Here is a 26,342-nt window from a genome sequence, read left to right as displayed (position 1 = left end):
GCTCCATCATAATCAAAAGCCTACGCATTTAAACAAGGATAACATAATTTTTTTTTTAAGTTCAGCAAAGATAAGCCAATTGTACGCATGGTTAGAAATGTAGTGAAATCGGCTCTCCTCCCCTTGTTGGAGGAATATAAATTGCATTTTAACAGTATTTGTGAAAACCTTTGAAAAGGGACCAATGTCAATACTAAGGAACTGTTAAGGTATACGTAGGCTCATTCATTCTATAAGAGGTTCTGAGCACCCAATTTCATTATAGAGAGGGGAGTTTCCCCCATACCACCAAGCAATACTGCAGGACACCAGCAGGGTGTCTTACAATTCAACTCAATTCTAGCATTATCTATGTGGATATAGCATTAGATTCCACAGGATAGGGCTCAGGCCTACAAGAGTGCCTCTGCCTCCACTTGAGAAGCCAGTCACAAGCCAAAGTTATCTACTGTGCTGACTGACTGGCTACATATAGTTCGGAGGTTCTGAGGACCCTCGCCTAAGGTTTAATTTAATTTGTTGGTGGCTCACAGAACTCAGAAAAAATATATTTACTAGATTACCAGTTTATTATAAAAGGATATAGCCGTGGACCAACCAGATAAAAGCGATACATAGCACAGGGTACGAGAGAAAGGCACTGAGTTTCCGTGCTTATGGAGGCTTCGTTATGTAGACATGACTGATTAAATTGGCTCCACTGGCAACCTTCCCCCATCGTTGGGCTTTGTCTAAAAGTTACCTCATTGAAATAACAAAAGATACCTTTTTGGCCTTCCTCACTTAGGAAATCCCAAGAGTTTTAGGAGCTTTGTGCCAGAAACTGGAGGAACACCAAATATATATTTCTTAGTACAAATCACAATATCACAATACTATAAAGTAAAAATCCTGATGTAGAAGTAAATATATTTTTGACATGAAAAAAATGACAAAAAGCTAAGTGAGTAACAAAAAACAAGTGACAAAACAGTGTGGGAAAAACAATTCCTTAAACAAATAAATAAACAAATAAATATATGACTAAAAAGACCTGTAACAAAATATTAATCATTGTGTTTTCCAGATGATGATGTTATCAATAATTTTGTTTCATTCTTACCTTTGTCTTTCAGATTTTTGCACTGAAAATGTTTTCATCTAGAATTAGGCAGGAACACTAAATAACAACAAACATCACAGAGAACCAGTGTGGATGCCTGTGACAGTTAGTTTTATGTGTGGATTTGACTGGTCACAGGGTGCCCAGATTAATTTACCTCTGGGTGTGTCTATGAGGATATTTCCAAATGAGATTCCCATTTGATCTAGTGGACTCAGTAAAGCAGATTACCTACCCAAAATGAGTGGGCATCAATCAATCAACCATCTTTCGAGGGCATGAATAGAATGAAAAATAGAGAAAAGAGGAATTCCTCCCTGCCCCGGCTCATTGATGTTGCTAGGATATCTCACTCATCTCTTTGGCCCTTGGACTGGGATTACCACCACTGGCTCCCCTGGTTCTCAGATCTGCAGACTTGGCCTTGGAATACCACATCATCTGACTACCACCTTTCCTGAGTCTCCAAGTGCACAGACAGCAGACTGCGGGATTTCTCAGCCACATAATTGTGTGAGCAAATTCCTCATAATAAATATATATGACTATTCTTATACAAAAGTACATATATATATATATGATCTATCATTCAAACATGTCATATATATCATTATATACTGGTTTTGTTTCTCTGGAGAACCGTGGCTAATTCACCTATTAAGCAATCTAAGCACTGGAGAAGCATGGATTCCTATGCTTTTAATTTAACAAAGAAAGTTAAAAATTGGTTATTAAGCTAAAATAAGTAACACAGCTATTTAGCATCACTCAAATGAATACCTAGATAAGTGGCTCCATTTTTCACTTGAAAATTGTTGGCCTGGTTTTGTGTGTCCACTGGTTGATCTGTGGGGTCCAGAATGTGCCCAAGAACCCTCGACCATGTGATCAGATCCCTATAGGAAACAAAACATTCAGACCAGCTGAGGTTTTCCTCATCAGCCTGCTACGGTTTAAGAGATCACATAAATCATTTCACCAAAATAAAAGTGGCAGCCATTTTCAACAGTCCCCTATGACCACTAGTGGAGCCAGAAGAGGTGCTAACTCAGTTACCAACTGAGCAACAACCTGAAATGTGAAAAATCAAATCTCTGGATCTGGGAAAGGAAAAAACAAGCAAACATTAATGCATAGCTTGGAATCAACAGGAAAGTTTACTTTTCATCAATTTTACAGCTGTTGAAGAAATGTCTTTTTTGCTATTGCTGCTCGCAGTTTCTTCTGAAGTTTATGTCAGAGAGATAAATTCTATAAATTCTACCTTCTATTTAACTTCGCTTCCCTCGTTTCAGTTCACAAGCATTGTTTTTTCGCTTGCCTACTTCCATGACTTTCTCATATGTCTCTTTCTCTCACTCTATCATATCTCTATTCCAGAGATGTCCACTTGAGGCTCACATATTCCAGAGACTATGAAGTCAACCTCGTAGAGTACTGAAAGAAATATTAAGTCCCCTATTTATACTTATTTTTATCCCCCAAATTTAATAGACAAAAATTAAGAAATAATGCATTTTTTACCTATACTAGGAAGATAAGACTAGTACTTTTACTCATAGAGCTGCTGTAAGCATTACTTAATGTAGAACAGTGCCTGGGGAAAAAAAGTAAAGTCTGAATAAAGATTGGCTATAATTATTATTAGGTAAGTCAAGGCTGGCACGCTCTATTGCAGGATGCCCACCATCCATTTCCAGTGACATGGTAGTCAACCTGAGAGGAAAGAAGGTACCCCATATATGGTAGAATTGACAGGAAAAGGCCTTTTAACATATTGTCACACAAAGCTATTAAAATAGGGTTTTGATGATATTATTCCATTTTAATCGTCACTGAATCATGATAACAACACCTCTGCACACACACACAAAAGAAATAATACAGTCAATTGAAAGTTGTACTAAATAGTCAAGCCCAAGCCCAGGGAAGAAAATTGCCGCACTGATATACTTAAACAGCAATTTCCTGAGGTAGAAACATGATGAACTAATTACATCTAATGTGATAATGCAATTTTTCCCCAATAATAATACCGGTGAGTTAAAAGTTCTTAACCACACATTTAAAAACGTAAAAAATACATTTTGCTCACTAATTACAAATTTATACAAATAGTATTGAAAATGGCAAAAGTGGACCTTAGTACTAGAGTTCTGGCTAAGAAAGAATTCAGAGTCAAGACCCAAACTTTCAAAAGAAAGTTTATTCAGCAAGCAAAGCAAAACTATACTTGAAAGAAAGTTTCAAAGGGCTAACCAAAGTGTGGACTAGGGTTCCTTTTAACCCCTTGGAGGGGGTTCACTGCTTATGCTTTGAGCTGCCCTTCCATGGTCTGTCCCATCAACCTCAGTCCTGGCATGGAAGTCAGATGGGGCTTTTCTCCGGCCACTTGTTCTTCTCTGAGGAGGTTTAAGGGCGGGTGGGGGGAGGAGTCTACCACATGACTAGCTATATGCCAGGGGGGGAAAAGGGTCAGGGGGAGGATCTGACCCACATCCCACATAACCAGACCATATAGGGGAAGAAATCATACCTTAGGGGCAAGATCCTAATTAACAATACTTATTTCCAGTACCAGCTCTCCCCGTTCTGCCCATTACTAGGTGTCTGGAACTTTCTGAGATTTGTACCTGGCCTACTGCCCTGCTCTGCTCATGCCTATTTGATGGCCTACCATAGAATTAGTGGATTACGGAGCTGATTTATGTAAATTTAAAACCCTACATCTTTTAATTAGTTAGTAATGAATGTCTGATATCAGGAAAATGAAAATTTCCTAGCCAAATTTTAATACAGAACTTTTCATAATTTAAGGACAGGATTTAAAAGTGAACAAATACCACTTTGTAACATATATGATTTTCTAACCACTATGCTGCATATCTGAAACTAATACAAGATAATATTAAATGTAAACTGCAATTAAAAAATAAATTTTAAAACTGAATAAATAATATAAATTGAATAAATATTATAGTAACAATGGCAGGAACAGAATTAGAGCATCAGACAAACTGAATTTAGACCAGCACTTCCTATAGCTGTATTACAAATTATAAACTACAGGGGATTTTTTGTGTTTTTTTTTTAAAGAAATATATTTCATCACACTGTTCTCAATGTAAACATACATAAATTACATTTAGAAGTAAAATTTTACCACAACCTTAATTTTGTATTAGGAAGCAAAAGTATTTTACTGTTAAGAGTAAAATAAAATTTTAAAAATTAATAATGGGATCAATTTCATTTCTCTTTTATATAATTTTATAACATACAGACTTTTACTACTATAACACTAGAAATATAATTTATAAACAAGAATATGTAGTAGGTTCATGAGCAGTCACAAAAGCTGGAAAAATAAACACTGCTCAAGTCTTTAATTCTCACAGCTGCTAAAGTTATTCTCTTCATACACACTTGATTCCTGCCTTATGCTTCTTTAAAAATCTGTTAATGGCTCCCTATGGCCTAATGAAGAAAATACAAACTCCTTAGCGAAATATGTGAATGACCGGGTCAAACATTTTCAGCCTAATATCTGTCTGGCCTTTCCTACTCCCAGAAACATGACTAATTCACCATACTTCCATAGCACTTGACCTGTAACTCCAGTATAGCCCTCATTTTACTCTGCAGTATTATTAGAAGTTTCTGTGGAATACAAGAGTGGACAGAGTCAAGAAATCTGATTCCACACAGCTCTACTGTTGCATAATCATAAGACTCTGACTTGCCACTTTATCTGAGCTTCAATTTCTCATCTTTAAAATGGAAGTGATAAGAGACTGGTAGAAAATGATATACATACATTTTCTGGATAAACTGTTGGTCTTTGGTAGTCACTCATTTAATAAATACTACTTGAATCAATACATCAATGAGTAAGTTACTTATTTTGAGAAATGGACTTCTATGTAGACTTTGACCCAAAGGAAATTACATTATATTCTTATTTATACAGATCTTTAAGGGACTCAGGAATTCTAAGGAAATACACGTATTAATATAGAGATTACATGTTACAAAGGAAAACTAATTTTCAAAAGTGTAAATGTAACAAATTCATAACACTTGCAACTTCCTTTTAATCACCTTTATTCCCAAGACACACTTAAATTTTGTTGCCACTTAACATCTATAGCATTTAATTTGTTTTTGTTTCTGACTATTTTATTTCAGCGTTAAAAGAAATTGTCTCTATTTGGTTTTCAAATATATTCACAACTTCTCACCACTGATTCAAGAAAAGTGGTATTTGGGTGTTACATGGCCTAGAACCTTCAATCTAGTGGTCGACTTCTCTCTAAAGCTCTTCACTATACGGCAGAAGTCACTATTGGTAAAGTTCATCTTAGACCCTTCTTAGGAAATTCAGTTAACAGAGCAATTACAATAAGTATAATTAAATTTCTACAAAGGATGTGACCCTGCAACCTGACAGATGGTGTAGGGCTCTGGCAATGGATGAGCTCTTTCACTTGAGCTTTTGGAAACAAAAAGAGCAATGAAAGGGAGTTGACTTTGATATAAGTCAGTGTCATCTTTTTCTTCACTCTACACGCTCATAGCAGAAAGCAATTTTTAACCACACAACTCTTCCAAAATGCAAACATATGTAGAAATAATGAAAAATACCCAAGGAGCATATGAGCAATTTAAAGGACAAATAAAACTACAAACTTGGCTGAGCTTAATATTGATTACTTAAAACAGTATTTAAGACATGCCAGGAAGGCATCTATTTGTATATATTTACATAGTAAATAAATAAGTGATCCATATTTTGAGTAAAATAAAATTTGAACATATGTCTGTTAAATATTCCAGAGGCCTTTCTTTAGGTGTATTGCATGGATGTGTTTCTCAGAAAGCGTCAAAGATGTTCATGTGTGGTTGGGGTCAACACAAAAGCAAAAGCAATTACACAGTCCCTGTGGAATACTGAATGGTTTTAATGCCTCTGCTTGAATCCAAGCCAGGAATATACTGAAATACTCTGGCTGAAAACATTATTAATAAAATTGTTTGCTCTGAAATTATTTTTTTGATGTGAAAGCAAGATCCATGTATTCATTCAGGCCTATAACAAAAGGCAGTTGGAGACAGTGAGTGAAGGAAGCAGAGGTGACTCACCATTTACTGAGAGAGCTTCGTAAATATTCATCTCTCACACAAGGTCAAGAAGAGACCTCAAAGAGATATGAAATAGAATCCCTATAGCACTTTTTGTGGCCATAATTCTCAAATTTTTCATCTCAGAATCCCTTAATACCCTTAAAAGCTATAAAGACACTAAAGAGCTATGGGTTATATCTATCTATACTAATGATATTGGAAAATAAAACTGACAAATATTAAAATATTTATTAATTAGCTTTTAAATATCAGTAATAAACATTTTCTTATGCAAAATAACTCTATTTCCCTCGAATAAATTAGTTGTAAGAATGGAACTGTTTTACAGTTTTGAACATCTTTAAATATCGGGCTTAACAAAAGTTAGCTAGATTGTCATGTCTGCTTCTGCATTCAGTCAGTTCTGATGTGTGCCAGTGTGGCTCAGTGGATTGAGGGCTGGCCTGTGAACCAAAAAGTCACAGATTTCATTCTCAGCCAGTGCACATGCATGGGTCGCAGGCCAGGTCTCCAGCTGAGGGTGTGCGTGCGAGGAGCAACCAGTCAGTGTCATTTCTCACACACTGATGTTTCTCTCCATCTCTTTCTCCCTCCCTTCCCCTCTCTCTCCTTCCCTTCTCTCTAAAAGTAAATAAAATCTTCTTTTAAAAAATTAAATTATTTCTTGGTTCTAAAAATGCTGTAAGACCCTGGAGAGCTCACCACTGAACTTTACTAGTATGCTTCAGACCTGAGACCATTAATTTAGTTATTCACCAAGCAGAACAAAGACAAATCCTAAAACTTAAGAATTTTGGAAACAGAGAAAAAGGATGTGGAGAAAGAAAAGTATACAATGAAGTTCTAACATCATATACAGACTTCAACTTTCAACTTTTATTTCAGTAAGTAGGTAGAAGACTCCTGGACCACTGACCGAAGATACCCTATTCTCTGTAAGAATCTTAGCTATCAGGTAAATATGACTTTTAAAAATCTCAATACAAATCTGGAGGACACATCTTAATGAGTTTCAAATGCACTTAAACTTTTCTAATTTTGAATTTCCAAATGACATTGAGCCTGCTAGTTTTGGAAAACTACTTTGGAAATACCAAGTGCTGTTTCTAAGAAAAAGTTCTGAAAAGACATGCCATGACAACCTCCAGCCTTGCCCGCCGCCCACAAAACTACACTTAAATGAACAATTAAATTAATGAATCAAATTTTTTCCTAAAATTTATATGGATTTAAATATCAAGTTAAATATATCATGAGATTTATTTTAAAATATTAAACTCACTTTCTGTAAACCCCAGTGTTAATTATTTGATAAATCTATCAAAACAAGTTTAGTGTATTGGGATGTATTTGGTAAGGTGACATTAGGACATTACTTGAAGTAATTTATGAAATTGAAGAGTGCTTTTCCCAGAGTTTATTTTTATTTCTAAAATATCTCCTAGGGATATCCTCAAAAGTATACAATTATCTATAGAACTAGATTCCTTATGCTTCAGAGATATACAGGGTCCAGCACAAATAACGCCCCCTTTTTATTGCAAAATCTCTCATTACAAAATCGTAAGCATGTAATTCTGTAACATAACAATATCACACTCAAGCACACCATATGACATTTTAGGTGAAATGTTCAAATTAAAACTGTAAATTATTACACCCATATTATCACCCTACCAGCCACACTCAATCAGGCCTTAGTTCTGCTGAACCCTGTATATTATTGGGTTGACCAGAAAGTTTGACTTTTTCTGTAAGATGGCTCTAGTAGTGCTTAGTTGTCTCTAACTTCATTTGAAACAATTTTGTTAGATTGTATTGTGACCGCTGTTATGTCAGCATGCATTAAAAAAATAACTTATCAAAACTGGTGGATTTTTGTGTAGCCATTTAAATACCAAAGATGGAAGAAAATATGCAACATTTTCCACATATTATGCTTTATTATTTCAAGGAACGTAAAAATACAATGGAAGTGCAAAATAAGATTTATTCAGTGTATGGAAAAGGTTCTGTGACTGATCAAACATGTCAAAAGTGTTTTCCGAAGTTTTGTGCTGGAGATTTCTCACTGGACAATGCTGCACAGTTGGGTAGACCAGCTGAACTTATAATGATCAAATCAAGACATTGAGAACAATCAGTGTTATACCACATGGGATATAGCCGACATACTCAAACCAATAAAGCTATTGGTGAAATGAAAAATGTGTCATTTATTTTATGGCAATAACTAAGCAAACTTTTCTGCCAACCCAATAAAATAGAAGGTGCATTAGTGAATATAGTATGTTCTTATTTGTGAAAAAGGTGAAAATGGTTATATAGCTATAGATATAATTATATCTATAGATGATATATAGATATAATTATATAGATATAGATATCTGTATCAATAGATAGATAAGTAGAGTTATTTGTTTCCTAATGCTCCCAAATCAAATTGCCTCAAATTTAGTGGCTTAAAACAAGACAAATTTATTCTAGAGGTCAGAAATCCAAAATGGGTCTTACCGTATTAAAATCAAGATGTACACATAAAGGGGGCTACCTGGGAGACCTGACAAGCTTAATAACTTAAAGTAACTCTACAAGATATGCTGAGCATAAAAATTCCTAACTGAACAGGTTATATTGAGAAGTCAGGTCCAAAGACTATGTGATAGAGTAAACTTTACTTTAAATCAGGCCTCCCCCCTTGTTTTTGTGCATTAAGGACAATATACTTAATGTGTCAGAATGATCTCATCTCCAGACCTCCAGAGACTAACATCCTCGTACCAGGACAAGATGATGCCAACAGTCCCATTATCTTTTACCTGCATACCTCTGTACCAAGTATGTTAACTGTGAACTATCCTTCACCCACCAATGTAAAAGAAGTATCTATCTCTCTATTTTACTTTTTACCCTATCCTAGAGATTTCCCCACTTTACTCTTCTTGCCTCCTTAATCTACCACCAATGAATGCCACATAACCTACTTTATATCTTCTCCTTTGATTCTAATATATAAAATAAATTGTAAAACTGCTCTTCCTTGGAGCACATGTTCAATCTACTGAGATTTTGCTTCTGGATCTGGCCTTCACCCTTGGCTCAGATAAACCCTGGAAACTCTTTTCTTTAGGCTTAGAATTTTTCATCAACAAAGGGGTGGATGGGTTACATTTCTTTTGTATGTTCTAAGGAGAATTCATTTCCGTGCATTTTGCAGCTTCCAGAGGCCACTTGAATTTCTTGGCTCATGGCCCCCTCCACCATCTTTAAAGCCAGCAGCAGAGCATCTATAAATGTCTCTCTGACTCTGACCCTCTTGATTTCTTCTTGTAAGATAAGGACTTTTATGATTACACTGAGCACACCTGAATAATTCAGACTAATATCTCTGTCTCACAACAATTAAAGTATTCATATCCACAAAGTCCCTTTTTGCATGTAAGTTAACATATTCATAGGTTTCCGAGATTAGGATGTGAATATCTTTGGGACAGGGTCATTATCCTGCCTATCAGACATAAGGGTGGGGCAAAAGTAGGTTTACAGTTATTTGTATGGAAAATAATACAATAATCAATAAATAATAATACAAGAATAAACTGTGTTTCACATACTCACAACTGTAAACCTACTTTTTCCCAACCCTGTATAGATAGTGTATATGATGGTTTGAGATAGGAAAAGTGATTAACTATTTATTGTATATTATTTTGCACTTTGAATCTTTCCCTGTACAAGCATAGTCTAAAACACTATGTTTAAAATGTCAACAAAATAGTTGATCATTTAGACAACATTTTAGGAAGATATAATGGTACCTATCAAACAAAATCAAGAGTAAATGTCATGTTCAATAGTTTAAAAAATGACTTTAATACAAAGAAGACCCTTTTGAGGTTGGACACTAATTTTAAATATTCCTTAACTTCTGAATTTTTGGTAGCCATGCCTCCAATTATTTTAGGATGACTACAGTCTGCTTTAAGCATGAATGTGCATTTAGGAAATATAGCCATAAATTTAGAAATAATGATCATGAGGTTAGACTATACATTTTTTTATTTATTAAGTTTATTTATTAATTTTAATTAATTTATTTATTTAAGTTTATTTATTATTTATTTAGTTTAATTAATTCAAATGAGCATATTTTTCCTTGGAAATATGAAAAAAGGAAAAGATAAGTAACAATAGTAAGGAGTTTATTATGGAGTTGCCATGTATCACATTCAATCTCAGGTACCACCAAGTAGTAGGCTTAGTAGTGTAGGAGTGCAGAATTTGCTCTTATCTGTCATTAAGAAAACAAAATTGGCACAATAGCTACTCTGTTCCATGAAGATGGGTAACATATGTGGAAGCAGCAGTCAGGACAGTAGAGGAAAGAACTTGAAAGCCTCAAAAGCATAGGGAGAAGAGTCAGAACCAAGCCTAAATTGGTATGAGCAGTAGCGAATGGACAGACAGCAATACTAATAGATGCCACGTGCAAAGGTTGGTTTGCTAAGTCCTAACAGAAAAATGACCAGAAATCATGAACTTTATTTTCCTTCCTTTAGTTCTACTAAGAACCTTTGTTTTTTATACAATGACCTAGAAATTGCAACAACCAAATCTCTTTTCCATTGTTTTACTCCCATCTTCCTAGAGAGTAAATGTTGCAATGAAAAAACCAGTTTCATAGGTTTCTCTGTTTCTATTTTTGATCATTAACATTCTGCACAGCATGTCTCAGGAAGCATAAAATGAGATGTTCAGATTCTAATTCCTACAGAGGAATTAATGAGGAAGCCAGGGAAAGATGGTAGCTAAGATACCAGATTCATGAAGGAACAATGTCATGTGTATTTGTGAGATGGGGAAATTGCAATTCCTCCCATGTATTTCATTCTTAAATCTTACTAAAACATGTCCCATGTTTTTAAAATTTATTGAAGGATCACTATCAAGTTTGTACTTATACAATTTTGTTATTTATCCCATATGTGGTAATTAAAAAAATTGTATTTACATTTTTTTAAATTACCAATTCTGTGATTTTATCACACAACATATACATAAACCTAAGTATTCAATTGAAAATATTTTTATATAAATTGTTTCATTCTATAAAATATATATGGTCAGATGGGCTGTTTCTTAATGGCACACAGTTATTCTTAATTGCTATACTGTTTTCCCACCCCTTATTAGTAAGTTCAAACTGTAAGGGATTTTGCCCTACAGAGGGAAATGAGAGACAATATTTTGAGTTCTTGTTATGTGCCAGCACTATGCTTTTTTTAATGTATATCATTTAATCCTGGTGAAAACCTTATAGAAGGTGTCATCCCCAATTTACAAGTTAGCAATACAAATCACAGGAATTAACAAATTAATTTAAGAATTCTCAACTGGTGATTTAAACCAATCTAACAGATCCCAAATCCATACATGCCTTGTCCCCTGCGCAACATAATCATCCCGATAGTACTTTCTTGTGGATCTAGAAATGCATCTACTAGGAATTTAATTTTGCTCATTTATTCAAGACAAAAATACATGCACAAACCTATACAGGTAGTCTTTAATAACATTCTGTTCTATTAAAATATTAGAATATTAGTGACCTTTAAAGTTTTTATTAATAAAAAGAATAGGAAGACAGTAAGTTACTCAATTGTGATATCATTGATACATTATAATTATAGGCATGATTTAAATTATATCTAGAATGAGAATGATAGCAAATGACAATCTAAACATAAACTAAAATTGGAGAGCAGATGGCTAAGGTTGAAATGTTCAGTAAACTGATATATTCTCTAAAGTTTCTTGGTTTGAGGGGCAGAAATTACTGACTTCCACCAGCATAAAGATGCTGTTGGTCAAGACCCTCTTATCTCTACAGAGGTTCTTTGGGCTTATTTCTCCTATTTTTGTGGGAGACTCTCAGCCAACCAAGAACCACACACATCCCACTTCTCCTAAGGAGTGAGCAAGATGATTCAGAGCATAGTAAACACTTGTGTCAATTAACACTTCATTGCTACATTGCTATTTCTATTCTGTTTCAATGATTAGCTTTTGCTGCTTTCTTTCCTATTGGTGTCTTATAGCCTTAGAGACGACTTGCACTCAAAACCTGCTGAGAGAAGCAGGCTGGGAAAACCACAGGCATTTCCCACAACCACTAGGCCCAGAGTGCAGCGAATTTTACAGCCGAGATCCGAGCTGTAGGGCCTAATGTGTCTGCTGGCAAACAGGATTCAGTATTCTACCCTTTCTCATCCCTTCTCTCCTGGCCCGAGACACGCTGTGGAATTCCAAAAGTGTCTCATAACACTATTCAATTTTAAATCAGTCTTCATAAATCTCTTTCATAGCTTCATCTACTTTCATCAGCAATTTGTGATTACCTTTTCAAAATCTTTTGACACATTTCTTTCTCATAGCTGTCCTTATGCCGCAATTTTCACTGGCAATGAGATGAAGTCTATTGAATCTTTGAATGCCAGCCTTTGTACCACGTTCCTGTGCCATTATAGTTATAAACTCATTCTTCCCAGCACACATTCTCTGTGGGCAGGCAAAGGTAATTAAGATTTCCAAGTCATATTTATGAGTTGTAGGTGAAAGTGATATATGCATGCCATTTTTTAGCTGTATTTTTGTCCAAACAAAGGTTTCATAAAAACTGGGCTCTTGCTTTACATTTGGAAGAGGTAGTCAATTTATTAATTAACCACACTAACCAATTTGTGAATAATAAACAAGAGTAAGAACTTGAGAGATTCACCTTCAAAGCATTACCTAATTGCCTAATAATTAGGGAGGGTCTATTTACCACTGATTGTCATCACTTCAGCAGCCTGAAAGGTTCTGAGCCATTTCTGCAGATGCTTGTGTTAGAGAGATGTATGGCAGGGGGAGACCAAGTGAGAAGAAACTCCTCATCTATCTCCCCATCAGCCCAGCCCCAAAGCTTGGTTCTTCTCACCATCAGGGCAAAACTAAACAGTTTTGTTTTCCAGTCAAGTTTTCACATTGAGAATAAAGCTAAATAATCCAGGATGACAGAGTTGACTTCTTAAAATTCACTTTGTACTCTCACTCTTCTTCTTCATACGGTCTTGACATCACCACTACCTTGGTTCAACAAGATTCGTCATACTTTGGTCTTTTGGTGATAACAAGTGTTAATATTAAATTTTTTTATTTAACTACCTATTTAATCATCACCATTTCTATTTTATAGTCACAGTTTCACAGATGATGAACCAAGGCTTATAGAAGATAGGTGTCTAAATTAAAGGCAATCATCTATTAAGTATAAAGCAAACTTAAGCTCAATTTTTTATTATTTCAAAGCACTATGCTGCTTCAACTATGTCATACTAGATTTCCTTGATGGAAAAGGTGATCCACTCAGGGAGATTCCTATTGACTACAGAACCACTTTTGATTCTAAATGCGAATCTCTATTTCAAATATGCCTAGTTCATTATTATATTGATGTTATTTGAAATCAAATAAGCAAAGATATACAGTTCTTTGTACCCTAGAATGTCAAATTCTGTTTCAACATTGATTTTTTCTAGAGGATACATATGAATCAAGGAAAATCTTTTCTTAAACTATAAAAATAGGAAATGTGATTTTTAGTTTTTGCTTTTTGACAATGCATGTCAGTGTATATCAGACAGCTTTCTGATTCAATGACTAGTGCTTTAATGGCAACAAATTGAGGAACTGCCAACTTAATTAGCAAATAAAATACACATCCAACTGGACTCCTAAATGATAAACAGCACTTTGAGTTTTAAGATATGTTACCTACCTTTCCTTATACAAAAACCATGCTTTTAAAGTGCTTGCTAAAGGTCATTTCACTTTCCTTAGATATGAACACCAGATCTAATTAAACAGGAAATTTACTTTTAAATAAATTAATAAAATATAGCTAGTTCAATAGCTCTTAAATACAACAATAATATTTTACTATATGCTAATTTCCTTAAGTAATGTTGATTTTTAAAATCTGTTCAAAAGATCTAAATAACCTACCTATGGACGACAGAGTTAAGTTTAACTATGCCTGTAGTATCTACGACAAAGTCTGCCCTATTTGTTTGAAGACTACTAACTCCTGAGGAAAATGCATAGAGCCGAAAAACAGTTTAATTTTCTCAAAGAACTTAGATATCACACTTGGACTTGTTCCCTGAGATATCAGAAAAGCTTTACATAAAAGCCAAGGGAAGAATTTGGAACTTAATTGTGACACTTTCATAAAATTATGCTGACTCAAAACCAACATTAACAATATTATATTCCAGAAAACAAAGAAAGGACTATGAAACTACTGCGTTGTTAAGGAAATGGAACAAACATTTATGGAACACATAGACACTCAAAATTAGTACAAATATTCACAACCGTAATGATTAGGGTTATCCCAATTTCAAAGGAACTAAAGAGCTTTCCGGTGGTCTTTTAAATTGGTAATAGCAAAACTCTAATTGACATATAAGTCTAACAGATAAAAAGTCTATGCCCTTTTTGCTGAGTGCTTTCAGCCACCATCCTAACTCTGTTTTTCTCCAATATTGTGTTTTACACTCTGCAAATTAAAATAAACAATTTCCACCAAGAGAAGATTTTTTTTTTTAAGCAGGTCCCTCCTTTCTCCTAGTAGGCCTCTGGCTACCACCACCACCTCTACATCATTCCCTTTCCTTCCTAATGTCCTTTGACATAATCAGCATAGTGGTTCTTTTAAATATCATCTCCTGTATATCATTAGAGTTCTGGATCCAATAAAATTTATCTTCCCAGCACCTTAGCCCGTTAAAAACTTGATCAAGCCAGGTGACAACTGAATGGTAGACACTTTATGTACCCCAGCAGTCCAAGTAGACAATTTGTTTCCCCTAAATTAGGTTATAACCAGAAATTCTTTCAGAGAAGGGGCAGAACTGTTTCAACCTCTCCTTGACAAACAAAGGTATCCTGAGTACAAACGCTAAGAGGCAGGGCCTAGGTTAATAGGTTTCCCTGGATACTATTTTCTAAAGGTATTACTGGCCCAACTCATGTTGGAGGGTAAGTGGCTTTTCTATTTTCTGTTTTTCTCTAGAGAGGCAAGATGCAGTTACACATATTTGGGTGTAAATCCCAACTTCAGCTCTTATCAGCCAAGTGATTGTAATAGGCATTAACTCTCTCTCTCTTTCTCTCCCCGCCTCCCCCACACACATATTTCTCTCTGAAATACTATTTTTGCTTTCATCTGTAGAATGATGATAAGACCAGCTAACTTCAGTTGAAGTTTAAGCATGTATGTAAAGCTCTTAATATAGTACCTAATCCATTAAAAAGTTCAGAAAATGTCCAGTCTTCATATATGAGTTCACGGACAAAATGTGGCATATTATCCTATTTTAATGATGCTTACCCTACACATTTCAGGGCATTATTTTAAATGACTAGTTTAACTTTAGGAATGACTTAAGTTCAGGTGTCAAAGAGGAAGTCTAAGAAGGAAGACAATACAGAATTGTGACAAGGGAAGTGATGTGGTTAATAGTATTGTCAACCGAAATAATTTGAAAAGTTACAGAATCAATAAAGAGTCTCCTGTCTGAGCAAATATCCTCTAACTGAAAAATATTTGTGTATTTTCAGATCATATCAAGCCACCATGGATTTCAAAATTGATTGAATACCTTAAAAATAGAGTAATCATTCAACTGATGTTATTTTACTCTGAGACTTTATATATGAACCATAACAGAGAACTCACTTGACTCCACTCCAAGAAGACAAACGATCCAATCAAAAAATGGGCAAAGGACCTGGGCAGACGCTTTTCCAAGGAAGAGATACAGAGGGCCCAGAGGCATTTGAAAGGATGCTCTGCATCACTAGCCATCAGAGAAATGCAGATCAAAACCACCATGAGGTACCACCTCACACCAGTCAGAATGGCCATCATAAACAGATCCACAAACAACAGGTGCTGGCGAGGCTGTGGAGAAAAGGGAACCCTAGTACATTGTTGGTGGGAATGCAGACTGGTGCAGCCACTGTGGAAAGCAGTGTGGAATTTCCTCAAAAAGCTGAAAATGGAACTGCCTTTTGATCCAGTGATTCCCCTGCTGGGACTATACCCTAAGAACAACAAAACGCCAATACAGAAGAACCTATGCACCCCAATGTTCATAGCAGCACAATTTACAATAGCCAAGTGTTGGAAGCAACCTAAATGCCCATCAGTGCAGTAGATGATTGGATCAAAAAGTCATGGTACATATACACAATGGAATACTACGCAGTAGAAAGAAAAAAAGAACTACTAAACTTTGCGACAGCATGGATGGAACTGGAGAGCATTATGCTAAGCAAAATAAGCCAGGGGGCGAAAGACAAATACCATATGATCTCACCTATAAGCGGAGCCTAACCAACAATACAAAGATGCAAGGAAAATATGACCAACACTGAGGGGAAAAGAAATCAACAGAGACAAGAGGGAAGGCGGGGTGGGGAAAGGGAAGGGAGGGGGAAAGTCGGGGAACGTGTAGCAAGGACTCATGGACAAAACCAAGGGGGAGGAGCTGGGGGAGGGAAGGTGGGAGGGGACAGGGGAAAGTGGTGGAGGGGAGGCAGAGACAAAGGTATTTTAAATAAATAAATAAATAAATAAATAAATAAGAAAAATCCATGTTTGGTTATGACAAAATTAAAAGTGCTAGGAGACATCTATGCCCCTTACACAAGACACAGCAAGAGTACAAGAATAACTATCAGCACATGTACATCAGCATGGATATAGCAAACGATGCATCATATGCAATGAACTGTAAATGTCATCCCTTAGAACACACTTCACCATTTTTCTGGTCTCGAATAATGGAAACAAGTGAGGTAATTAAACCTGTAAGTTTTTCCAGATGAGTTTTACAAATTTGGGAAGAGGAAAAAATGATTGTTCCTACTAAATAACTAGTAAACAAATCTTCCTAGCACCAATGGATATTAATGGGCCAGGACCTAACAAATGTATTCAAAGACATGGGAAAAGACATGAAGAAGGAAAACTCCTTGAGTTCACTACTCAAGTCCACAGACAAGAATTTCAGTAGACTTCCCATGATGTCTGGACCACACCAAGGCCCATGCAGCACCCACAGGTGAAACAACATCATGAAACCCCACATCACATCTGAATGTGATGAATACGCAAAGCCCTTGACTTCAGGGCTTAGAAATATACTCCAGAAAGTGGTGATATTTCTGGTTACCAACAACTTTCTTCTTCATGTTCAAAGATCATATTAAGTGAACTAATCTGAGGCTCCTTTGGAAATACCTAGCTAGGCCAAAGGAAGAACAATTAAGCCTTTAGTCTAAAAACTAGGGATCTGCCATGGCCTCTAATAATTGTGCTGTAATTATCTCTACAGCAGAGAATATGCCATTGCCAGAAAAATAAGCCAAGATAATGGTGCCAGAGCCTGGTTTAAGCTTCAGTTAGCTCATTCACCCACCCTTCGCAAATCTTTGCCTTGGCAAATTCCGGTAAGTGGAGTTGGCATCAAGAGTTAGCTTTAGGCAAATCTGTGAAGCTTATGCAATTTGACTGCAAACACTCTCAGTTCTATTTCCATCATCATCTTTTACTTCTATTTTTCCATAACCCCCTTCAGAGTTTTAATAAGCCTTCTGGTTCTCCTTCTATGTACCTCCCCGTTCCAAAAAAAAAAAAAAAAATCTAACTCTCCTGGGTTTCATTCTGTAAGCAATGAGGTAAATTGGTTTAATCAACAACTTGTTTCTAAGCACTATGTTCTGAGCCCCTAGGAATCACTAGGAATACCACATTGTTAAGAACTCTTATCTACTCTAAGTGACTAACAGTTTGGAGGAGAAGATAGACATGTGAAACAACCGATGAACAGTATACAGTAAAATGTGAATGTGAGTTATGCCCTATGTGCAAAAAGGAATTAAGTAAGAAATCAGTATAAGAATGCAAGTAAACTGATATTTGGAGGAGGTGAGACTAAAACTGAACTTTGAAGCATGAGAAGAATAATGTGATTTGTGGGGAAAGCACTGCCAGATAGAAAGCAATTTAATCACAATAAAAATAAAATAGAGGCTAGTGAATTTGATACCATTCAGCTTAAAAAAAATGTGACTTTTTATTGAGATTTCAGGTCTTCAACTCACACAGAAACTAAATGGCTAGTACAATATTTGGGGAGTAAAGACCTTGGGTTGAATTCATACCTTGTTAAAGGCTGTTTAAACATTCCTACCCCTGCCTAGCAGACATGGACAAGACTTGGACAGCACTGAAACCAGACCAGCTTTGGAATAACTCATCTGTAACCCACAGAAGGTAGGATCAACTGTGGATCTAATCCTATTTGCTTGTGTTGCTTTACCAGGACAGTCTTCCTCTCTTAACAGCACACACACACACAAACATATACACATGACTTTGCTTTGTATGTTATGTTAAAAATCATATCCTAAGTACTTGGACAGGGTAAAAAACAAACAGAAATACCTCAGAATAAATGACATTTTTACCTACAAAAATACTAATGCCCTGTCATGCTCTAGCAATGTTTCTATGATAGTAAAACAGTGAGTTGAAAAGCAAAAATTTTCATCAAAATGTATTTTGGCAGCAGGCAGAGAAAAATACTTTAAAATTCAGTTGCTTTTCTGATTTCAGAACCTATTCAGAGGTTGGTTTATTTTTAAAGCTGAGTTTGTCAAATGGGTATGTGTGGGAAAACTCTTCCATGTGGAACTACTTACAGAACTAAAGAACAACTTTATTATGGGGAACTCAGTGAAATGCAGATTGCAGTTCAGCAGGGCTGCGATGGGTCCTGAGCGTCTGCATCTCTAACAGGCTTCCAGGTGGTATGTTCACTGCTGGTTCACGAACCACACCCATAACAGCAAGGCTATGGAATACAGGAAATAGTTTTAAATCTTTTATATTGATGTTCACTTTGCGTGCTGTTTTATATTTTAAAATCGATAGGCTTTACAATTATAAAATTATAACAATGACTATTCTTTGTTGAACTACACCTTGCTCAAAATATTTCTACTGCATTCAGTAAGGGAAGCAGAGAGATACCCAAAGTATATAATAGCAGAGTGAAGACAGCCTGCAGGTGCCTTTAGATCCAGTACAATTCACCTGCTGATGCCCCCAGAAAGTACTAAAGTGAATACTATATAAGATTTCACTGCTGCCTCCCACTAAAATGTAAGCTCCATGAGGGCAGAAACTTTATTTGTGATTTTTCCCCCAGTACAGAAAACACGGCTTGGAATACTATAGGCACTGTATGTTTGTTGAATAATTGAATGAATAAATAAATGGAAGACAGAAAAATGCAATGCCTTCCATCCACTAATATTTCTTCCATGCTACTAATTTTCAGTTCAGCCCTTCTCTATAAGATTGTATTTAAATCCAATGCTGTCTCCTGCAATGGAGGCAGCTCAGGATCCTTCCAGGGCTGATAATCAGTGACATCCTCTCCATATTTCTGAGGCAAAATGAAAATTAAAACATAGCCTAGAGCCTTTTTCCATGAATATCTCAGCACATTGCCCTGAGCCAGGCCCCCAGCTCAATTTTCCTAACATTTCTTAATTAAATTATACTATATTATAAAAGTGCAAAAGCAGGTAAAAACAAGTTTAATCTATCATGGAAGTCAGGATTCATGTACATCTAATACTGAACACAAGAGTTTTGCTTGTATTTCCCCTACTATCTACCATCTGTAGTAATTAGTGTTAATAGTGGGAGAATACAGTATTCTTACCACTTGGAAAGAAAGATGACTTTTAAATAACTTTTTCTATAAAATCATGTTTACAGAAGGAGTCTAAAAATCAATGAAGTTAAAAATCTAATCTTAATCCATTCTTAATGCCCTACAAATTCTATTTACCAAGAATAGTACTTGCCAAAAAGAAAAACATTAAGAGGGCCAGGAACAAGTTTAAATGTGTCTTTGTTCTTTTTACAGTACCACTTTCATGACAAGAAAATCTTCACTACATCTCAGCCTATTATTTCTTATGTATTATTTCTCTGAACTTCTAGAAAGAAAGCTTGGGTGATTGTGACTTTTCATGATTGCAATCACATTGCGTTTTCACTTTTAGTTTCTGGCTACCAAGTGTCCTGCAAAGATATGAAAAGGGATACTCTGTCCTAGTACAAGACAATCCAGTGTGTCCAATCTGGCTCACTTCGAGATTCATAGACGATCTCACCACATTTGGCCCTATCCTTTCATTTTATGAAAACACAAAGCACTTTGTGTTAAACTTCTTTTTTCTCTTTCCCACAACTCTCACCCAAAAATAAACCCATTTTCCCATTTTGAAATATTTAGCTAATTTTAAAGAGTTATTTTTTTTTATTTCTCCTTACTCCATATTTCTGGTTAACAGAAGTAAAATCTGGAAGGAGATTTGAAAATTTCTGTCAATGGCCATGTCTGACTCAGGAGAAAGCAGGAATGAAACATACAGAATTGTATGTTTCTTTTCCCCCAATTTAATATTTCTTCTGTTATTAGTCTAAGGTGATGTTGTTAAAAGCAGTAAAGCATCTTGGTTAAGAACATGAGTTATCTGACAGATCTGAAAACTTTCGTTCAAATCACTAAGGCATTTTGTACCCTGGGTTACCTCCTTAACCTTTCCTCCCAGCATCCACCTTCTCACATTTTAATGTGAGAGACAAGAAAATAACCCTCAAGGGTCTCTTGTGAAAATAAAACATGATACCATCCATAGAGTACTCAGCTCTGTGCCTAGCAGGTAATGGGAACAAGTATTCAATAAATATTAGCTAATTTTAGTAGTAGAGTAGTAACATAAGATTCTATAAAAACAAGACAAACCAGCAGAGCAGTCATAAAATATTAAACAACACATCAAACCAGTAAGCATTGATAACTGAGAGGTTAGCACCATTTGCTGGCATAAAGCTCCAGTGTGAAAACCATTATTGTCTCATTTTAAAGAAAGATGGCTTGCTTGAAGATGTTCGCTTTTATACATATTAAAGTCGTAATTCCAATCTCAAGGAAGAAACACATCATCATGTAGCACTTATAACCTATTAAAAATGCTGACATCTGACTGTGCTTCTTTTGTACTCAGAATTTTCAGGCTTCTCATTGCTTGGTGAGTAGTCACCAGGCTCAGTGAGAGAATCAACACAGAACCCACTTCCTAAGGAGACAGTGAATTGGATTTGGATAGGTACCATGGTTGATTATGACTAAAAAACCTCCAAGATTATTGCACTACAAGTAATTTGCATGGCTGTTGCCACAGAAATCTGGATATACAAATAAGGTCATATATTCAGAAACTTCCCCTACATGTTAGCACAGCCCGTCTGCCTGTCCCTCTGACTGAACTGTTCATACAACAGCACAATGTACCCAGCACAATTATACTGGTTATCTGATGATTAGCTGTCAACCGGGTCGGACAGGTCGATTAGTTTGCCCAGTGTGACAACCCCAATCAGATGTTAGGAGATCTCCATAGGAGAAATTCCTTTGCAGAGTTCTTTATCATAATGCTAGAGGACATAATCTGGTCACCTTACTCACTGACTAGGAAGCAGAGCCAGAGATGAGAAGTGACCAGTTCAAGGTCACACAGCCTGTAAGTAGCATAGATGGGATGATACCATGGTTTCCTAGTTTCTAGTCTAGGTGAGAAGTATCCTCCTCACCTTACACCACATCCTCTATGTATCAAGTAAAATATATTTATTCTTCTTATTAAGTAAAATACATACTATTTTAATAAACTATTTCTATTTAACATAAAGCAGCCATGGTGAAGAAACTGCAACTGCATAATAATGAGTATTAAAGGTTTTTTCACCTTATCAAGGTATAATTGGCAAATACAATTGTAAAATATTTAAAGCATGCATCATGATGACCCAGTACACATATACATTGTGAAAGAATTCCTCTCATCTAGTTAATGGTTCACTAACACATCCATGTATGTGTACATATATACATACATAATGAAAACATTTAAGTTCTACTCTCTTAGCAAATTTCAATTTTCCTATACAGTGTTATCAACTATAGTCACCAAGCTGTACATTAGAGTCTCAGAACTGATTCATCTTAGAGCTGAAAGTTTATACCCTTTTACCAACTTCTCCTTATTTCCCCAACTGCCCAACCCCTGGCAATGACTTTTCTACTGTTTCTATGAGTCTGACTCTTTTTCAGATTCCACATATAAGCAATTCTATGCAGTACTGTCTCTCTTTTTCTGGTTTATTTCATCTAGCATAATGTCAGGATTTCTTTACAAATGACAGGATTTCTTTCTTTCTCATGGCTGAATAGTATTTTGTTGTGTATATACATAGCCGTATTTTTTATCTATCCATCAACATACCATTTAGGTTGTTTCTGTATCTTGGCTACTATGAATAGTGCTGCAAAGAATATGGAAGTGCAGATATTTCTTCAATATCCTCTTTTCATTTCTTTTGGATATGTACCCACACATGGGATTGCTGGAACATATGGTAGTTCTATCTTTAATTTCTTGAGGGGGTCTTCATACCATTTTCCATAGTGGCTGAACCAATTTACATTCACACCAAGAGTGAACAAAAGGTTCCCTTTTCTGCACATCCTCACTAACACTTGTTATTTCTTATCTTTTTCTCTCTTCATTTATTTTTTTATTGTTGTTCTATTACAGTTTTCCCAACTTTCTCCCATTGCTCTCCACTGCCCTGCCCATGCCCCTGCTCCCTCAGTCAATCCCCCCACACAATGGAATACTACGCAGCAGAAAGGAAAAAGGGGCTCCTGTCCTTTGCAACAGCATGGATGGAACTGGAGAGCATCATGTTAAGTGAAATAAGCTGGGAGGTGAAAGACAAATACCATATTTCTGATCTTTTTGATAATAGCCATTCTAAGAGGCAGTGTGCACTATCTCATTGTGGTTATGATTTGCATATGTTTGATAATCCATGATGTTGAACACCTTCTCATATATCTGTTGGCCATCTGTATGTCTTCTTTGGAGAAATGTCTATTCAGACCTTCTGCCCATTTATAATCACATTGGGTTTCTTTGCTTTTTTTGTTTTTGTTTTTGCTATTGAGTTTTATGGGGTATTTATATATTGGTATTTTGGATATAAGCTCCTTGTCAGATAAATAATTTGTAAATATCTTTTTCCACCCAGTAGTTTGTCTTTTCATTTTGTTGATGGTCTTCTTTGCTGGGCAGAAGCTTCTTAGTATGACAAAATAAATAAATAGGTTCAAATCTATTTATTTTTGTTTTTTTTTAATGTGACTGTTATCTCTCGATGCCATCTATTGAAGAGACTGTCCTTTCTTGTTGTATATTCTCGTATCTTCTGTCATAAATTAATTGACCATATGTGTGCACACTTGTGCATATTTCTCAGCTCTGTTCCATTGATCTGTTTTTATGTCAATACCATACTGTTTTAATTACTATAGCTTTGTAATATAGTTGAAACCAGGGAGCATAATACCTGCAGCATTGTTTTTCCTTCTCATAATTGCTTTGGCTATTTTTTTCTTTGGTTCCATACAAATTTTAGGATTGTTTGTTCTATTTCTGCAAAAAAGTGTCACTGGAATTTTCATAAGGATTGCACTGAATCTGTAGATTTCTTTGGGTGGTATGAACATTTTAACAATATTGATTTAAAACATCTTTTCATTCACTTGTGTCTTCTTTAATTTTTTCATTAATATCATAGTTCTCAATATACAGGTGTTTCACCTCCTTGGTTAAATTTATTTCTAGGTATTTTACTCTTTTTGATATAATTGCCAATAGGATTGTTTTCTTTCATTCTCTTTCTGATAGTTCACTGTTAATGTATGGAAACATCTATTAGTTCTAACAGTTTTTGATAGTGTCTTCATGGTTTTCTAGATGTTATCATATCATCTACAAATTATTCCTCTACTAGTTATTTAGACCAAGTAATGTCTTCTATTTTTATTTTCTCCAGCACTGAAATAAGTGGTGTCTAAAAAGAGACTTAAAAATTGACCTCCCCAAGTCCACATTCTTAAAGTATCTGTATAATATTTACAGAATATTTCTTGGGAGTGACATTGTTATTTAAAGTAGTATATCTTTTTTCTGAGAACTGGAAATCCACACATCAGCTAAAATTTGATTCTCTTCTTTTATCTCCCCAAAACAACACTCTACTTATCACAAGGTTATTGATTAAATAAAAATTCTGTAGAGGAGATGGAAGAGGTCATTTACATTGTTCAGCATATACTATTTTATGAGAAATATTATGAGTAGATGTGTTCCTTATCCTCTTGCCTCCATATAAAAAATACACATAAAAATCTACCAAAGACTATTTTACTAAAAGTTTTATCATGCAGAGAAGAATATGCATTGCTTCAATGCAAGGCTGCCATGCATATACTTGAAGTGTGTTTGTAAATAATTCTCTGTGGGTCTCTCACATACCTGCATACTTTATGAAACACTGACTACTACCTTTTTTAATGAACTATCATTTCAAGGATAACTATATAATGATAGTATTGCACTAAATCTGTAGATTTCTTTGGGTATTATGGACCCAAATACTTGTAAGATACTTGTAAGGTAGTAATACTTAAAATACCTGTAAGACAGTAATAATGTCTCCCTTTAAAGCAACAGTTCTCGATCAAGAGTGATTTTGCCCCTTAGGAGACATTTTTTATTGTCATGATGAGGGTGCCACTGGCACCTAGCAGGCAAAGGCCAGGGAGCTGCTGAATAACCTACATGAACAGGACAGCTCCCCACAACAAAGGATGACCTGGCCCAAAATGTCAATAGTGCTGAGTTGAGAAACCATACTTTAGAGCAAAGAGTAGACATACTTACTTCCTGTTATAAAATATTCAGGTTCCCTAAGCTCAGGGTTCATCTCCTGTGATGCATCTTACGGTTTGTGCAGGTGTCATATTGAAATAAAGGAGATACAAACTCGTGGACAGATAGATGGAGCAAGACAAAATTAGTGAACGGGACAATGAAAGAGCAGATGGCACAGCTTGGCTCTGAATGTACAGCATTTAGAATCAAAATCAAGATTTTCTGCAGTCACACACACATGTGAAAATAATGGCACTAGAATAAAGGTGGCAAGGATATTAGATAAAATAATGTGTGTGAATCCCCTGCATTGCATCAACTTGAGGTAAATCTCAAAATGTTATTTCTGCAGACTTCTCCCTGCCTCCCCACTGCCCCTGTTCTTCTTAATCTTCTGATTCAGAACCTCTGGGTTCCTGGACTCAGAAACTGGCAATTGCAACAAGCTCTCCAGGTACCCTTGACCTCACAACGTCCGAAAATCAACAGATTTGCTCTCAATTTTATATGTACAGTATGTTGGAGCCAGAATCTTAATTTTTTTACCTCCTGGATTTACCATCCATCGTTCAAAGTTCACTCATCCGTCTCTCCTGTGAAAAGGAAAAGGTAACCCCACTCTTGCCAAGTTGTTCTTAACCTCCACCTGTTGATGATCAATACTTCACTTTCTCCTTCCTTAGTCTGCACCTTTTGTCAACATAAAAAGCCACCAAATTATACTTCTGTGGGCCTGGAGGTATGGTTGAATTCATCGTTCAGGTTGTTTTAAGTTACAGACTGAAGTGGCAATATAAAAGTTGAATGCAGGGTAAAACTTTTTAAAAGCTAATATTTAAACATCAAGTTTTACATGCACACCTGGGTCCTTGATGAATTTCAGTCTATAATGGTCCTTATACAAAAGGAAAAAAAGAACAAACTGACAGATATAAGACTACCTCACAAACAACAGGCCACTTTTTGTTCAAAATGTAAAGTTAGGTACAAAAGAAGAATGCTTACTCAACAGAGCTATGGTTCAGGGTCCCTTTGCTTTAATCCGTCTAAGTACTCATGGTTATAAGTGCCAGGGAGGTTTCATAATAAAAGACCTGCTTCTAAGGCCTACCCATCTTTG

This window comes from Pteronotus mesoamericanus, unplaced genomic scaffold, assembly GCF_021234165.1.
Source record: "Pteronotus mesoamericanus isolate MK-2021 breed Mesoamerican mustached bat unplaced genomic scaffold, CSHL_Meso_final contig_20, whole genome shotgun sequence".
Lineage (NCBI taxonomy): Eukaryota > Metazoa > Chordata > Mammalia > Chiroptera > Mormoopidae > Pteronotus > Pteronotus mesoamericanus.
Note: the sequence above shows the minus strand (reverse complement) of the source record.